Here is a 14,896-nt window from a genome sequence, read left to right as displayed (position 1 = left end):
AATTTTTTTTTTTTTTTTTTTTTTTGTATTTTTTTAGTAGAGACGGGGTTTCACCGTGTTAGCCAGGATGGTCTCGATTTCCTGACCTTGTGATCCGCCCGCCTCGGCCTCCCAAAGTCCTGGGATTACAGGTGTGAGCCCCCGGGCCCGGCCTTTTTGTTTTGTTTTTGAAGAGACCAGGTCTGGTTCTGTCACCCAGGCTGGAGTGCAGGGGCACAATCGTAGCTCACCGTTACCTCGAACTGTTGTGCTCAAGTGATCCTCCTGCACCGGCCTAAGTGGTTATTAATAGTACTATAGGCATATACCATCATGCCTGCCTGGCTAACTAAAAAAAAAAAAATTTCTTAGGTAGAAGACACAGGCTCTTGCTATGTTGCCCAGGCTGGGTCTCATGCTCTTGGCCTCAAGCCGTCCTCCTGCCTTGGCCTCCCAAAGTGCTCTGATTACAGGCTAGAGCCACTGAACCCAGCCTTCTATTAGGCGTTCTTAACTCTCTCAATCTTCGTTAAGGTGCTCTACCCCTGAAAAGACCAAGCCTTTAGACATTAAGCAATTAATGACAAAAACGAGTGTGAATTTTGTTCACTGCGTCCTGAATCATTAGTCTTTTTGAAAATAAGGAACCAAACAAAACCACCTTGTTTTGTCCTTTTGAGGCCTTGAATTTTGGTCTTGACTGAAGGGGACTGGTTTTAGGATGTGGTAGTTTGATCCTGTATTCAATCGTATTTAGTATTTTTAGAGATCAGGAATATTTATTTATTTATTTATTTATTGACCGAGTTTTGCTCTTGTTGCCCAGGCTGGAGTGCAATGGTGCAATCTCGGTTCATTGCAACCTCTGCCTGCTGGGTTCAAGCGATTCTCCTGCCTCAGCCTCCCGAGTGGCTGGGATTACAGGTGCCCACAACCACGCCCAGCTAATTTTGTATTTTTAGTAGAGACGGAGTTTTTACCATGTTAGTCAGGCTGGTCTTGAACTCCTGACCTCAGGCGATCCGCCTGCCTTGGCCTCCCAAAGTGCTGGGATTACAGGCGTAAGCCACTGCGCCTGGCCAGGAATTTTTAGTTTAATTAGACAACTTAGTTTTTGAATCTGAGACCCTCCCATTGCACACGTGTGTGAGAGAGTGTATGTGTTGTAAGAATGTATGTGTATGTATGCTCTGAACTATTTGGTTTAGAGTTACCATATCTTTTTTTTTTTTTCTCATTAAACTTTGTTTTGATGGGTCTCAAAATTCTGTGACCGATTTTTGGTCCAGTTGTTTCCATTAAAAACTACTGATTTTAAAAGTTAATAATTTAAAACTGCCACATGCCAAAAAAAAAAAAAAAAAAACCAAATGGTCCATAACACATTCTCCTTTTCTTCTGAGGGGTTTACAGTGCATTGTTATCATTAACCAGTCATTTACTATTAAACCTAAATGGCTGATTGAAACAAACATTTCTGAGGCTATTCTTCCACCACTGATTAAGACTCGGGTGGCAGGTATTAGGGATAATATTCATTTAGCCTTCTGAGCTTTCTGGGCAGACTTGGTGACCTTGCCAGCTCCAGCAGCCTTCTTGTCCACTGCTTTGATGACACCCACAGCAACTCTGTTTCATATCACGAGCAGCAAAATGACCCAGAGGAGGATAGTCCTAGAAGCTCTCAACATACATCGGCTTGTCAGGAACCATATCAACTATGGCAGCACCACCAGACTTCAAGAATTTAGGGCCATCTTCCAGCTTCTTACTAGAATGGTGATCAGTCTTTTTCCTTCAGGTCAGCAAACTTGCAAGCAATGTAAGCTGTGTGACAATCCAGTACAGTGGCATAGCCAGCACTGATTTGGCCTGAATGGTTCAGGATAATCACTTGAGCAGTGAAGCCAGCTGCTTCCATTGGTGGGTCATTTTTGCTGTCACCAGCAACGTTGCCGTGATGAACATCTTTGACAGACACATTCTTGACATTGAAGTCCACATTGTCTGCAGGAAGAGCTTCACCCAAAGCTTCATGGTGCATTTCAACAGACTGCTTCAGTTGTAACATTGACTGGAGCAAAGGTGACCACCATTCCGGGTTTGAGAACACCAGTCTCCACTTGGCCTATAGGCACAGTACCAATATCACCAGTTTTGTAGACATCCTGGAGAGACAGATGCAAGGGTTTGTCAGTTGGATGAGTTGGTGGTAGGATGCAGTCCAGAGCTTCGAGTAGCATGGTTCCCCTGGCATTGCCATCTTTATGGGTGACTTTCTATCCCATGAACCAAGGCATGTTATCACTTGGCTTCAGCATGTTGTCACTGTTCCCACCAGAAGTTGGCACAAATGCTACTGTGTCGGGGTTGTAGCCAATTTTCTTAATGTAAGTGCTGACTTCCTTAATGATTTCCTATATCTGTATTGGCTGTAGGGTGGCTCAGTGGAATCCATTTTGTTAACACCAATTAGTTGCTTCACACTTCAGCGTATAAGCCAGAAGGGCATGCTGACAGGTCTGCCCATTTTTGGAGATACCAGCTTTAAATTCTCCGACACCAGCAGCAACAATCAGAACAGCACAGTCAGCCTGAGATGTCCCTATAATCATGTTATTGATAAAGTCTCTGTCTTCTTGAGCATCAGTGATAGTCACGTAATACTTGCTGTTCTCATATTTTCATAGGGAGATACCAATGGTGATATCATGTTCATGCTCAGCTTTCAGTTTATCCAAGACCCAGGCATACTTGAAGGAGTCCTTTCCCATCTCTGTAGCTGCCTTCTCAAATCTTTTTTTTTGACAGGGTCTCACTCTGTCACCCAGATTGGAGTGCAGTGGTGCAATCGTGGCCCACTGCAGCCTTGACCTCCCCAGGTTCAAGTGATCCTTCCAGCCTCCCAAGTAGCTGGGAGTACAGGCATGCACCATTATGCCCAGCTAACTTTTTTTTTTTTTTTTGGTATTTTGTAGAGGCAGTGTTTCACCATGTTGCCCAGGCTGGTCTCAAACTCCTGAGCTCAGGTGATTTGCCTGCTTGGCCTCCCAAAGAGCTGAGATTACAGGTGTGAGTCATGGCACCCAGCCTAGGATCTTTCTTTTTGTGACCCCCCTTCTCCCCGAGAGTGTATATCTCCTTCATTTCTTTTCTTTTTTTTCCGAAGTGGAGTTTTGCTCTTGTTGCCCAGGCTGGAGTGCAATGGCGTGATCTTGGCTCACTGCAACCTCCGCCTCCCGGGTTCAAGTGATTCTCCTGGTCTCAAACTCCAACGTCAGGTGGGTCCACCTGCCTGGGCCTCCCAAAGTGTTGGGATTACAGGGATGAGCCACGGCGCCCGGCCATATCTCCTTATTTTCTTTTAATAGCTCCTCAGATATTTAGCAGATCACCTGAGGTTGACCCTTTAACTGGGAGTAGCTGGCTTACTGCTGGAATCAAGAATGTGAATCTCAACAGTCATCTCCTATATTATAGTATTGCTAGAGATAGGTCTGCAGCTCAGAATTCTCCCCAGTGCAAACCCAAGGACAGCATCCCTGGTCCTGTAGTTTGTCTTCTGGTGCTTCAGGCATTCAGGAGACCACCAGGCAAATGCTGATTTGCCCTCAAGGGAAATGCGATCCTGATTATCCATGCTTGCAGGGGGAGGATTATATGGATTAAACTAAATCCATGGGTAATCCAAAGGCTTTGTTTTAAACTACCCACATTCCTGACCACAGTTTTTTCTTGTATTTCTAATAACTAATTTATAATATTTACTGATTTCAAATTTATCTTCTTCTCCTGCCACTTAGAAGTAATGGCAGTTGTGAAGTTGAGAAAAGATGGAAGAAGGAGTTAGATAACCAGCAGATGATTTGGTATTAACTGGGTGGTTTAGCTACAGTGCTTTCTAGACCATGAAGACCTGAATTCCATGAATTCCTTACCTGCTGAGTCATTGGTAACTGTCAACAAGAGCTCAAACTCCATTTTGATACATTTGTACTTTACTTGCTTAAATGAATGAGCTCTTGTGATTTAAGTAATCAATATTTCAGATGATCAGAATTATAACCCGATTTGAAGTTTTCCTTTACTGTTTAATAAGTTAGCCTACTGATAGTTTTTTTATTTTAAAACATTTTTTTCATTATTATTTTTTGAGACAGAGCCTCGCTCTGTCGCCAGGCTGGAGTGCAGTGGCGCCATCTCGGCTCACTGCAACCTCTGACTCCCTGGTTCAAGTGATTCTCCTGCCTCAGCCTCCCGAGTAGCTGGCATTACAGGCATGCGCCACCACGCCCAGCTAATTTTTGTATTTTTAGTAGAGACGAGGTTTCACCATGTTGCCCAGGATGGTCTCGATCTCCTGACCTCGTGATCTGCCCACCTCGACCTCCCAAAGTGCTGGGATTTCAGGCGTGAGCCACCTTGCCCGACCGTTGCTTTTTTTTTTTTTCTGTAGCCAGTCTACTACTACATCTGACAAGTTACGTGTTCATAGTTATACAATAACTATTCATATTTCATTAAATAGTTGAAATATGATCACTTAAAATTGTTTATTCTTGATTTAGTATAGGCCTTGTATTTATTTATTTATTTTTTTAGGGATGGGGACTTGCTGTGTTGCCCAGCTGGCCTGTAACTCCTGGGCTCAAGTGATCCCCCCACCTCAGGCTCCAGAGTAGCTGGGACCACGGGCAGGTGTTGTATTTAGATTCTATTAAAGTCAGTGTTTTCTTGTAGCTTCATAAACCATTACAAATTGTTGCCATTGTGTTATCTGAAAAAAAATGTAGTTTGTTAACTAAAACGTTTTTCTGCAGTGATAAATATTGGCTTGAACCCAGGAGGCGGAGGCTGCAGTGAGCCGAGATCACGCCACTGCAAATATATATATATATATTTCATGTATATATATTTCGTATATATATTTCATGTATAAATATTTCATATATATATTTCATGTATAAATATTTCGTATATATATTTCATGTATATATATTTTGTATATATATTTCATATATATATATTTGCAGTGGCGTGATCTCGGCTCACTGCAGCCTCCGCCTCCTGGGTTCAAGCCGATTCTCCTGCCTCAGCCTCCCAAGTAGCTGGGATTATAGGCGCATGCCACACGCCTGGCTGATTTTTGTATTTGTAGTAGAGATGGGGTTTCACCGTGTTGGCCAGGCTCGTCTCGAACTCCTGACCTCAGGTGATCCACCCACCTCAGCCTCCCAAGGTGTTGAGCCACCGTACCTGGCTGCAGTTACATATTTTCTTTTTCTTTTATTTTTGAGACGGGGTCTCACTCTGTCGCCCAGGCTGGAGTACAGTGGCGTGAACTTGGCTGAACCTCCCGGGTTCCAGCTGTTCTCCTGCCTCAGCCTCCTGAGAAGCTGGAACTACAGGTGCATGCCACCATGCCCGGCTAATTTTTGTATTTTTTAGTAGAGACAGGGTTTCACCGTATTGGCCAGGCTGGTCTCGAACTCCTGATCTGCCATTCCTGACCTTGTGATCTGCCTGCCTCGGCCTCCCAAAGTGCTGGGATTATAGGCGTGAGCCACCGTACCCGGCCTAGTTATATATTTTCAAAAGTCAAGTTCCATATTTATGAGCTAGTTATCATTCCCCTTAAATTTTGAGCGAGAGTTCCTGGGGATAGCCAACTGGAATTCTTTTTTTTTTTCTGGAGACAGGGTCTTGCTCTGTCACCCAGGCTGGAGTGCAGTGGAACCATCTTGGCTCTCTGCAGTGTGGACCTCCTGAGCTCAAGCGAGCCTCCCCAGTATCTGGGATTATAAGTGTGTGCTACCACATCTGGCTACTTGTTGTATTTTTCATGGAGAAAGATTTTGCCATGTTGCTCAGGCTAGTCTCAAACTTCTGGGCTTGAGTGATCTGCCAGCCTCAGCCTCCCAAAGTGCTGGGATTACAGGTGTGAACCAAAGCACCCGGCCAAGCTGTCTTAACTCTTGATGTGCACATTCACCCACCATTCCATTATTAATATTTTTCCTTTTTTTATTTTTATTTTTATTTTTTGAAATGGAGTCTTACTCTGTTGCCCAACCTGGAGTGCAGTGACACCATCTCGGCTCACTGCAACCTCTCCCTCCCAGGTTCAAGCGATTCTTCTGCGTCAGCCTCCCAAGTAGCTGGAATTACAGGTGCCTGCCACCACTCCCAGCTAATTTTTGTGTTTTTAGTAGAGGTGGGGTTTCACCATGTTGGTCTGGCTGGTCTTGACCTCCTGACCTCAGGTGATCCACCCATCTCGGCCTCCCAGAGTGCTGGGATTACAGACGTGAGCCGCCATGCCCAGGCTATTAATATTTTTTCTAACTGAGGAGCTTCTGGGTTTTAGGTCTTCATTTTGCTCACAAGTATTGTCTAATATCTCTGTAATTTGTACATGATGGTCCAGTGGCTCCTGACCTCAGGTGAGCCACCCGCCGCAGCCTCCCAAAGTGCTGGGATTACAGGCATGAGCCACCCTGCTCAGCCCTGAGCATTAATTTTTTTTTTGTTTTTGTTTTTGTTTTTGTTTTTTTGAGACGGAGTCTCGTTCTGTCGCCAAGCTGGAGTGCAGTGGCACAATCTCGGCACACTGCAACTTCCAACTCCCGGGTTCAAGGGATCTCCTGCCTCAGCCTCCTGAGTAGCTGGGATTACAGGCACGCACCACCACGCCCAGCTAATTTTTATATTTTTAGTACAGACGGGGTTTCACCATGTTGGCCAAGATGGTCTCGATTTCCTGACCTCGTGATCTGCCCGCCTCAGCCTCCCAAAGTGCTGGGATTACAGGCGTGAGCCACCGTGCCCAGCCCCCATTAATTCTTTTTGTAGGCATTATCCTATTGGTATACTCACATGTGTGGAAAATCATGTATGGTGAAGGCTATTTGTTGCATTATTGTTTATAATGGCAAAATTCCTGAAGTAACTTAAATGTTTTTCACTAGGGGAATTACTTTAAAAAAAATAGGACGTTCCTATGATTGAATGCTCTGTAGCCATTTAACAGAATGAAGAAAGTGGACCAGGCACGGTGGCTCATGCCTATAATCCCAGCATTCTGAGAGGCCGAGCTGGGTGGATCATCTGAAGTCAGTAGTTCTAGACTAGCCTGGCCAACATGGTGAAACCCTGTCTCTAATAAAAGTACAAAAATTAGCCAGGTGTGGTGGTGCGCACTTGTAATCTGAACTACTTGGGAGGCCGAGGCAGGAGAATTGCTTAAGCCCCGGAGGCAGTGGTTGCAGTGAGCTGAAATTGCACCACTGCACTCCAGCCTGGGCAATAGAGCAAGACTCCATCTCAAAACAAACAAACAAACAGAATGAAGAAAGTGTTTATGTACTGATGTGGAATCATTTTACCACATAAATGAGTTAGGTTAAAAAACCACAAAGGTGTGGTTACAATATGTGGGGAATACTATCATTGTTATTACATTTATTCCTATTAATGAGTAATGTAATAATATTGTAACAGGAAAATCTGAGGTGATGTTTGAATTGAGATGTGAAAGGTGAATTATGTAGGTCAGTGTTTCTCATCTGGGGTTGGGACTGATGTTTAGGGGCTGTTTCAGGAATGAGAGCAGGGGACGATTTTAGCTTGTACAATTATTGGGGGATGTATTAGCATTTAGTGTGCAAAGGCCAGTCATGTTAGCCTTAGTAATATAAAGTGTGCAACAGTCTTGCAAAGCAAAGATTTGTTTTGTGTCCTGTAAGATCATCAATTTTCACTTCACATAGGTGAAAACCTATTTGTTTTAGTCCGTAACAGTGGATCTCAACTCTGGCTGCACATCAAAATAACTTGAGAAGGCTTTATTGATTGATTGATTGATTGATTGATTGAGACAGAGTCTCGCTCTGTTGCTCAGGCTGGAGTGCAGTGGCACAATCTCAGCTTACTGCAGCTTCTGCCTCAGGTTCAAGCGATTCTCCTGCCTCAGCCACCCAAGTAGCCCGAGACTACAGACACTTGTGACCATGCCCAGCTAATTTTTGTATTTTTAGTGAAAATGGGGTTTCACCATGTTTTCCAGGTTGGTCTCAAACTCCTGGCCTCAAATGATCTGCCCGCCTTGGCCTCCTAAAATGTTGGGATTACAGATGTGAGCCACACCATGCCTGGCCTACTTAGGAAGTTTTTAAAAGATGATGAGGCTGTACCTCATACAAATTATATAAAAATCTTTGAGATGATACCTCGGCATCAGTATTGTTTAAAAATGTCCTTCTTATTCTAATGTATAGCCCAGGTTGAAACCATTGCCTAAATCCTAACTTCATTTTACACATAAACAAAATATAAAAATGGCATGGTTTTAATATTCAGTTTTCCCAGAATTCACCTTCTTTGGAAATCTAGAGGAGATTATGCTTTAGTTTGTTCAGAACTTTACCAAGAGTTATCTTTCTAAAATTTAAAATTTATGTCACCAGTGGCATATGTTGGTAGTGATTTTTTTTTTGGAGACGGAGTCTCACTCTGTCGCCCAGGCTGGAGGACAATGGCGCAATCTCGGCTAACTGCCACCTCCGCCTCCAGGGTTCAAGTGATTCTTCTGCCTCATCCTCCTGAGTAGCTGGGACTACAGGCACGTGCCACCATGCCTGGCTAGTTTTTGTATTTTTAGTAGAGACGGGGTTTTACCATGTTAGCCAGGATGGTCTCGATCTCCAGACCTTGTGATCCACCCACCTTGGCCTCCCAAAGTGCTGGGATTACAGGCGTGAGCCACCGCGCCCGGCCCGGTAGTGATGTTTAATCACCAAGACAATATGTGCACATCAGTCTGCCTTTGTAGCTGTGATATTCAGTAATTTTAAGTTTAGGTTTAAGCTTCGACTACCTTTTTATGACTTATAATGTAGTCGTACCAGAGCATTTACCATTAGCATATATATAATTTTGTACTAAGTTATATTCCTTTTATTTCTCTTTATATTACAGTTAAGACTCGATATAACATATACATATATGTAACTAAAGTTTTGTTTAGTTTGTATTATGTATACATTTTGTTTCCAATGGTAAAGGGATGTTATGAAATATTTATTATTTTAAAAAAGGAAGCATTGAGTCCAGCACATGGGAAGGCTCTTTAGCAGGAGGGAGCCTGGCATTTTGGAGGAACTAAAAGGAGGCCATTCTAGCCTGAGAGGAGAGAGTGAGGTCAAGAGGTGTGTAGGATAAGGGTGTAAGATGAGCCAAAAAGAGAGGTAGAGTCCATGCAGCACCTTGTAGGCTGTGGGAAGGATCTTGGAGAGTTGTTTGACTGGAACAAAAGCTGAGGCATTGTGAGCTGTAGAGTTGCTTGACCAAGTGGAATTTATAGCTGAAATGGACATTAAAGAGCATATAGTTAAACCATCTTGTTTTACAAATAAGAAAAAGGAAGTTAAGGGAACTTTCCCAAGGTCACACAGTGAATAAATGAGCTAGAGCCAGAACTTGATGACACAGTTCTTTGTTTCTGCCTGACTGCCAGGCAGAGGAGTTAGATTTTAGACATTTAGGAGCATATTGGGTTTTGAGCAAGAGAATTCCAGGATGGAGATGGCTGCATGGCTGTGTGCAGGCTGGAGGCAGTGAATAATAGGGAGTCATGAAGTCAGGACCTCCATGATTTTATTCTCTGGTCAAACTGAATCACTAAATATGAGTTTCCATCTTGACTATTATTTTAAATAGAGACAGGGTCTTACTATGTTACCCAGGCTGGACTTGAACTCCCAGGCTCAAGCTATCGATAGCTCCCACCTCAGCCTCCTGAGTAGCTGGGACTACAAGCATGTACTACCACGCCCAGCCCCATCTTGACTTAAGCTCAATTATTTAATAGCTTTTGTTTTCCTTATTAGAGATGGGATCTCATTCTGTTGCCAAGGCTGGAGTGCAGTGGTGCAGTCATAGCTCACTGCAGCCTCAAACTCCAGGGCTCAAGTACTTGCTCCTCCCACTTCAGCCTCTGGTGACTCGGGAGGCACAAGCCACTGTGCCTAGCTAATAGTTTTTTGTGTTGGTGTACCTGTCTCCCCTTCTAGAACGTATACCTTTTACTTCCTATACATTCTGGCCCAGTGCTTTATTTATATAAAGTATTGAGTTTTACTTGTGAGTTCCCGTAGCATCAAGGTTTGAATTGGGCCATCAGCCTACTAGCATCTACATTTTATGTTGCTGCATTGACTCTTTACCTGGTTGTGTATTTTGGCTCAGTAGTTTTAGGGGTGCCTGCAAGGATTAATTAATTAATGCTCTTCTCTACCAGCATATTTTAATTATTCTACTTTTTTTTTGAGATGGAGTTTCACTCTTGTTGCCCAGGCTAGAGTGCAATGGCGTGATCTCAGCTCACCGCAACCTCTGTCTCCTTGGTTGCAGTGATTCTCCTGCCTCAGCCTCCCAAGTAGCTGGGATTACAGGCATGCGCCACCAGGCCCGGCTAATTTTTTTTTGTTTTTGTTTTTGTTTTTGTTTTTTTTTGAGATGGAGTCTCGCTGTCGCCCAGGCTGGAGTGCAGTGGCGCGATCTCGGCTCACTGCAGGCTCTGCCCCCCGGGGTTCATGCCATTCTCCTGCCTCAGCCTCCTGAGTAGCTGGGACTACAGGCGCCCGCCACCTCGCCCGGCTAATTTTTTGTATTTTTAGTAGAGAGGGGGTTTCACTGTGTTAGCCAGGATGGTCTCGATCTCCTGACCTCGTGATCCGCCCGCCTCGGCCTCCCAAAGTGCTGGGATTACAGGCGTGAGCCACCGCGCCCGGCCTTTTTTTTTGTATTTTTAGTAGAGACGGGGTTTCTCCATGTTGGTCAGGCTGGTCTTGAATTCCCGACCTCCAGTGATCCACCTGCCTTGGCCTCCCAAAGTGCTGGGATTACAGGCGTGAGCCACGGCGCCCGGCCAATTACTATACTTTTAAGTTGTGCTGAAAATAAGGAAATACATAGGACCTCTAAGGTTTAGATCTTTTTCAGAATGATTTTTTGTGTATTTAATTCTCTGTAATATTAGCCATGGATTGGTCCTATTATGGTACATCATCTGCTCACCCAAATGAGGTGAATAAACTCTCAGAATTCTTGATACCATTTGGTGACTCACAGTGAGGGTAGGCTCATTGTTACTAGCAATTAACTGACAATCTCCAGTGAAACTGTCACCTTGTGGTTTCTATTTTTTATTTTTTTAATTTATATTTATTTATTTATTTATTTTGAGACAAAGTCTCACTCTTGTCCCCAGGCTAGAGTACAATGGCATGATCTTGGCTCACTGCAACCTCTGGCCTCCTGAGTTAAAGTGATTCTCCTGCCTCAGCCTCCTGAGTAGCTGGGATTACAGGTGCTTGCCACCATGCCCGGTTAATTTTTGTATTTTTAGTAGAGATGGGGTTTCACCATGTTGGCCAGGCTGGTCTCGAACTCTTGACCTCAAGTGATCCACCCGCCTTGGTCTCCCAAAGTGCTGGAATTATAAGCGTGAGCCACCACGCCCGGCTGGTTTTTATTTTATTTTAATTTATTTACTTTTTAGAGACAGTGTTTCACTCTGTTGCCCAGGCTCACTACGGCTTCAATCTCCTGGTCTCAAACTATCCTCCCACCTCAGCCTCCCATGTAGCTGGTACCACAGGCACGCGCCACTATGCCTGGCTAATATTTGGATTTTTTGTAGAGATAGAGGTTTCGCCACATTGCCCAGGCTGGTCTCAAGCTACTGAGCTCAAGTGATCCACCTGCCTCGGTCTCCCAAAGTGCTGGGATTACAGGCATGAGCCATTGCACCCAACCCACCTTGTGGTTTTTAACTACCTTATTCAAATATGTAAAAAGATTATCACTGAGTGTGTGTGTGTGAGTGAAAAATACCTAAAAAGAGGAGCAGTTGCTGCCATGTATTGAGGATTTTTTTGTGCAGGCACCAGGCTAAGTGCATAATTATTTATTTGAATGCAATTTATCCCTTGGTATCTGTGAAGGATTGGTTTCAGGATTCCCTGTGGATGTCAAAATCCATGGGTGCTCAAGTCTCTTAGATAAAATGGTGTAGTATTTGCATGTAACCTGCACACATTCTCCTGTATACTGTGTACTACTGTATGTTCTAGAGATAACCTGTGCATTTATGAATAATTTATGAATATATACATGTAAACCCCCACTCTCACAAATGGCAGCATAGCATGGTCATTATTCTATGTCTTCTCTTATCACTTAATATATTTGATGCCATGTATCTGTAGTTGTAGAACTGCTTTATTCTTTTTTCAGGACTGCTTTGTATTGTGTCAATGTAACATATTTTTTCTGTATTTATATATGGATGGATGTTTAAATTGTTTCTAATCTTTTTTTTAATTCTTTTTCTTCTTTTTTTTTCTTTTGTAACACCAGGCATTAAGAATTTGTAATCTTTTGTTATGGTTTTGACTAGTTTTTTTTTTTTTTTTTTTTGAGACAGGATGTGGTTCTGTCACCCAGGCTGGAGTGCAGTGGCACAATCTTGGCTCACTGCAACCTCTGCCTCCTGAGCTCAAGGCATCCTCCCACCTGAGCCTCCAGAGTAGCTGGGACTGCAGGAATACACCACCACACCAGACTAGTTTTTGTATTTTTTTGTATATATATATATATATATATATATATATATATATATATTTTTTTTTTTTTTTTTTTTTTTTTTTTTTTTGAGACGGAGTCTCGCTCTGTTGCCCAGGCTGGAGTGCAGTGGCGCGATCTCGGCTCACTGCAAGCTCCGCCTCCTAGGTTCATGCCATTCTCCTGCCTCAGCCTCCTGAGTAGCTGGGACTGTAGGCGCCTGCCACCACGCCCGGCTAATTTCTTTTTGTATTTTTAGTAGAGACGGGGTTTCACCGTGTTAGCCAGGATGGTCTCGATCTCTTGACCTCATGATCCGCCTGCCTTGGCCTCTCAAAGTGCTGGGATTATAGGCGTGAGCCACCGCGCCTGGCCAAATTTTTGTATTTTTTGTAGAGATGGGGTTTTGCCATGTTGCCCAGGCTGGGCTAGAATTCCTGAGCTCAAGTGATCTGCCCACCTTGGCCTCCCAAAGTGCTGGGATTACAGGTGTGAGCCATGCCTAGGCGGTTTTGACTAGTTTATTATGGCCAAATTTGAGATCAACCTTTGGAACATATATGTGGAGACAGAGACAAAGGATAACGGTTGAGTGGAGGAAGGAAGGTGGAGGGTTGGGGAAATCTAGAGAGAGCTAGAAAAAGTAAAGGGAAGAGATATTTAAGGAGAGAGGAATAAAGAATAGGAGTGAAATAGCCCTGGTCTTCCCAAGGCTGATACTGAAACCCAAGACTCAATTTTTTTTTTTTTTTTTTGAGATGGTCTCACTCTGTCACCTAGGCTGGAGTGCAGTGGTGTGACCTCAGCTCACTGCAACCTCCACCTCCTGGCTTCAAGTGATTCTCCTTCCTCAACCTCCCTAGTAGCTGGGATTATAGGCGCCCACCACCACACCTGGCTAATTTTTGTATTTTCAGTAGAGTCGTGGTTTCACCATTTTGGTCAAGGTGGTCTCAAACTCCTGATTTCAAGTGATCCTCCCGCCTGGGCCTCCCAAAGCTCTGGGATTACAGACATGAGCCACTGCACCCACCCAACTCAATCTTTCTATGACTGTCTTGGAACCAGACTGTTTGAGTTTATAGTTATTAGTCATGTGATCTTGGGCAAGTTGTCTTTTCTTTCTGTCCCTCCATGTCCTCTTAAAAATGGGAGAAATGGGATTATACCTCATCATCTCATCATGTGTTGATTCATGTAGAGCTGTTAGTATAGTATCCACATTGAGAAAGCTTTCTGCTCCTTTCCCTGTCCCCAACTTGGCTCTTAATTCAGCCTTTTTCAGCCCAGGTGTATTCCTCCTCCAAACCATTTAGGTTGTGGTAAGGGCCCCACTTGTGTATCTTACACCTTTGTTAGCTTTTACCCCATTTCTTTGGAATGCTCATATCTAATTGTTTACCCCACCTGAGGATGAGGAATCATCTCTTGTAATGTCTTGTATAATTTAATTTCTGCTATCACCACCACTAAAACACTTGACATAATGCCTGGTATAGAGTAGGCCCTTAATCGACCGGGCGCGGTGGCTCACGCCTGTAATCCCAGCATTTTGGGAGACCGAGGCGGGCAGATCACGAGGTCAGGAGATCGAGACTGTCCTGGCTAACATGGTGAAACCCCGTCTCTACTAAAAATACAAAAAATTAGGTGGGTGTGGTGGTGGGCGCCTGTAGTCCCAGCTACTCGGGAGGCTGAGGCAGAAGAATGGTGTGAACCCAGGAGGCGGAGAGATCGTGCCACTGCACTTCAGCCTGGGCGACAGAGCAAGACTCTGTCTCAAAAAAAAAAAAAAAAAAATAGAGTAGGCCCTTAATCATGTGTGAATTAAACTGAAGAAAGACTTTGGCCTTAGAAACATTTAGCTTGGACAAGCTAACTTTTTTAGCTTTGACTCTGAGGTTTTTTAGATCTTTGGGAACTGTATCACTTAAGTGTGTCTTAACTCTCTGGGTGAACCATAGTCTATGAGTACGAAATGCTGGGGTAGAGCAGAGGGATTCTCTTGACAGAAAAGCTGATGTGGTCCTAAATAGCATTGGTAGAATTGTAGCCCCTCCTAAAAAGGAATGATGTTCAGTTCTAGACACCATTAAAAAAATTTTTTTTTCTTATTTTGAGGTAATTGTAGATTCACATGCAGTTGTAAAAAATAATACAGAGGAATCCATTATCCTTTACCCATAATACTCCAGTGGTAACATCTTGCATAACTATGGAAAGATACCACAGCCACGAAACTGACTTGGCTATAGTTCATATATCTTACTCACATTTCACCAGTTTTACATTC

General features: G+C 43.7%; 1 protein-coding gene and 1 pseudogene across 5 annotated transcripts in view; one reads left to right on the top strand and one right to left on the bottom strand.

Annotated features, from left to right (window-relative positions):
* PIK3CB (phosphatidylinositol-4,5-bisphosphate 3-kinase catalytic subunit beta) overlaps positions 1–14,896 on the top strand; it is a 182,120-nt gene that overhangs the window by 6,885 nt on the left and 160,339 nt on the right. The gene's annotated exons all lie outside the window — the stretch shown is intronic.
* Positions 1,459–2,609, bottom strand: LOC104005763 (elongation factor 1-alpha 1-like; annotated as a pseudogene).

The sequence above is a fragment of the Pan troglodytes genome, chromosome 2 (assembly GCF_028858775.2).
Source record: "Pan troglodytes isolate AG18354 chromosome 2, NHGRI_mPanTro3-v2.0_pri, whole genome shotgun sequence".
NCBI lineage: Eukaryota > Metazoa > Chordata > Mammalia > Primates > Hominidae > Pan > Pan troglodytes.
Note: the sequence above shows the minus strand (reverse complement) of the source record. Positions and strands in the feature narration are given on the sequence as shown.